The sequence below is a fragment of the Arachis ipaensis genome, chromosome B3, assembly GCF_059453495.1.
Source record: "Arachis ipaensis isolate K30076 ecotype BB chromosome B3, ASM5945349v1, whole genome shotgun sequence".
NCBI lineage: Eukaryota > Viridiplantae > Streptophyta > Magnoliopsida > Fabales > Fabaceae > Arachis > Arachis ipaensis.
The window spans coordinates 99688737-99692175 of NC_142438.1; the positions used below are offsets into that span (position 1 = coordinate 99688737).

General features: G+C 37.1%; 1 pseudogene; it reads right to left on the reverse strand.

The window, feature by feature from the left end:
- Positions 1-468: 468 nt before the first annotated feature.
- On the reverse strand, positions 469-1635 carry LOC107633380 (uncharacterized; annotated as a pseudogene).
- Between the last annotated feature and the right edge of the window lie 1804 nt (positions 1636-3439).

The following is a 3439-nucleotide window of genomic DNA, read 5'->3' on the forward strand; positions in this document are numbered from 1 at the left end:
TGCTTGGTACAGATTATAGAGAGGGTAATAGATGTATAGATTACCTGACAAAGAAGAGTCTCATGGTAGATACTAATTTTGTTTTTTGGGATTCTCCTCCTGTCCTGCTAGTGAATTAGTTACAATCTTTTAGGATGATGAAAGAAAGTTAGGAATGGAGCCTTTCAATTTTTTTTATAATTAAAAAAATAAGGTGTAATTTTTTATTATTAATTTTATAGAGTTAATAGTCAAAATTATCCTTAAAATATATTTCGATTTTCATTTTTGTCCCCAAAAGATAAAGTTAATCAAAATAGTCCCCGAAAAATAATTGAGTTCTTCACGTTCGTCCTTCCGTCATCTTCCTAGCTGAATTGGCTAACGTTGGCTAACGTTGGCTGACGTTTGACATTAACTGCCACCGTGACAGACGCCTAGGTGTCCCCTGCTATCGCTGACAAGGTAACTATGCTGAAACAGTTCAAATCAGTCCCTTAGTGTTTGAACCCTAATCTTCAATTCGATGCTAAATAAGTTGCGTTCAACCATCAGAGGTTGAAGATTCAACACCTGAGGTTGAAGATTTAATACCTTTACAGTAATAGGTCTTTCAAATTGGACAAGTGTTCCTTTATATACAGAGTCAAAGCTTCTGGTGCCAACTAGATTTGATGAAGAAAATCCATCGGTTGCTTGATGTAGCTCTCCATAAGAAACCTTCAAGTGCCTATGTTCCAGTGACGGTGAAGAAGATAATGTTTTAGGCTTTTTTCTCAAATGACAAATATAGATGAAAACCACAAAAGATGTCGAAACCCCACCAATTACAATGATAAGGGTAACTTTAAAAGAACTCTTATGTTTATGTGAAAGCAACTCAGAACATGGAAGGAGGTTCAATTGAGGTATCCCACAACAGAGATCTTCGTTTTCAATGAGTGACATTGCCGTGATGTTTCTGAATATTCCTCCTATTGGGACCTCACCATAAAGATGGTCAAAAGACAAGTTCAAATAATTCAGAAAAGTCAGATTCTCAAGTTCATTCGGAATTGTGCCTGAGAAGTTGTTGATTGAGAAGTCTAAAATTTCAAGATTTCTTAGAGAACCAAAGAACGAAGGTATACTTCCATGAAAGAAGTTTCTTATCAGCCAAAAGTCTGTTAAAGCAAAACAAGCACCAAGTTCCAGGGGAACTTCACCAAACAAATTATTTGCATGTAGATACAGTATGAAAAGTTGTTTCAAGTTACCAAAATCTGAAGGAAGGGAACTGGTCAAGGCATTGATGGATAAATCAAGAGTTATTAAACCTTTTTGATATCCAAATGTATTATTGGGTATATTACCACTTAAGTAGTTTGTGTTTACAACAAATTTCTGCATCATGGTGCAGTATCTAAAGGTAAATGAAAGGCTTCCTTCTAACTTATTGATGTAAACTTCAGATAACATAGTAAGATTGCCAATAACACTAGGAATGTTACTAGATAACTTGTTCTGTTGCAAGTTCAATCTTGCTAGATTTTTAAGCTTTCCAACTGAATCTGGAATTGATCCCTCAAGAGAATTCTGTGCCAAAATAAGTGTAGTCAAGCCGATTAAGTTTTCCATTGTTTGAGATATCCTCCTAAATATCTGATTAACTTACATATCAAGTAAATAGAGATGGGTAGATAAGTTGCCTATGAGATCTGGCAATACATCACCTAAATTATTTGCCTCAAAACACAACCTTTGCAATTGAGTACAATTGGTTAGTGAGGAAAAGAAATCCAAATCATGAGCTTGTCCACTCCCAAAATGGTTATAGCCCATTATAAGTTGCTAAAGCTTGTTCAAGCCAATTCCCAAAGTAAGAGGAATTGGTCCTCTAAAACTATTCACTCCTATATCAAACACTTGCAACTGAGACAGGTTGGATATTGAAGATGAAAAATTTCGGTAAATTGGATCAATGGAATAGTAAACTGCTGGAGATTGGGAAAGCATGATCTATATTTGAAGGAAGAGTACCCACCAATTGATTTTTTCCTAAATCAAAATCTCGAATATCGAAAAGGTTGTAAAGTGAAGGAGGAATCATGCCTGACAAATTATTTGAACCAAGAAAAATAGAATTCAAATTGGATAACCTATCCAAAACATGAGGTATATTTCCTTCAAGATGATTGTATGCAAGTGACAGAGTCTCCAACGATGAAAGATTTTCCAAGGAAGGTGGAATTCTTCCAACTAAAGTATATGACCCTCTGATTGTGGAACGCAACTTATTTATCATTGAATTGAAGATTAGGGTTCAAACACTAAGGGACTGATTTGAACTGTTTCAGCATAGTTACCTTATCAGCAATAGTAGGGGACACCTAGGCGACTGCCACGGTGGCAGTTAACGTCACACATCAGCCAACGTTAGCCAAGTCAGCAAGGGAGATGATGGAAGGACGAACGTGAATAACTCGATTATCTTTCAAGGACTATTTTGATTAACTTTATCTTTCGGGGATGAAAATGAAGATCGAGGTATTTTTCAAGGACGATTTTGACTATTAACTCTAATTTTATAAGTAAGATAAAAAATAAATATGAAAAACAGAATAATAAAGAATTAAAAATTACATTTTACATTCTCAATTTTTTTAATAATTGAAAAAATCTATTTCTAAGAGAGGTTACCTTACCTCCATTTAATTTTTATTTAGGTTTCTTTTTTCTTAAGATTTTTTTCCGTTTTAATACCTGTTCATACCCTGGGTCGAACTATCCGATCCGGGATGTTCAGTAATAAAGCGACCGACCTCTTCAGGTTAGGCTATCCGACCTCTTCTCAAAGAGGTCGGTCGAATCGACAGGAAAGCCCAGTAAGGGGCCCAGATAAGAGGAACACGACCCAAATCCAAAGGCAGTCCAAGCCTATAGAGATAAGGGCGATTCCCCTAAAAGATAAGCTGACCTCAACTCAAAGATAAGATAAGATAAGATAACTAAATTATCTTATCTAAAAAGGTCACTCTACAACCATTATAAATACACTGAAGTACCCAGGTATAACTCATACTCTGATTCTACTAAAAACCTATTTAATACCCATGCTAACTTAAGCATCGGAGTCTCTTGCAGGTACCCCCCACCCTCCGGTGACAAAGAATCAGCAGTGCAGCCAGTCCCGCAAGTCGAACACGACAGCTCCGGCCGCCACCCACCAGCCAGACACGTCATCTCTGACCAGTACAGAAGATCTCGTCCGAGATTGACCTACAGTTTAAGGTAACCCTCGGAACATTGGCGCCGTTGCCGGGGAACATGGAAGTCATCCCACTACCATGGCGGATGATCATGACAACGACTACGATTCAGATCTAGAGGATAGAACACCGCACAAAAATGTGGACACTACGTTAAAAGACATTCTGGAATCCAACGGGGACAAAAATTCATCAAATCCGGGAGTGATAAA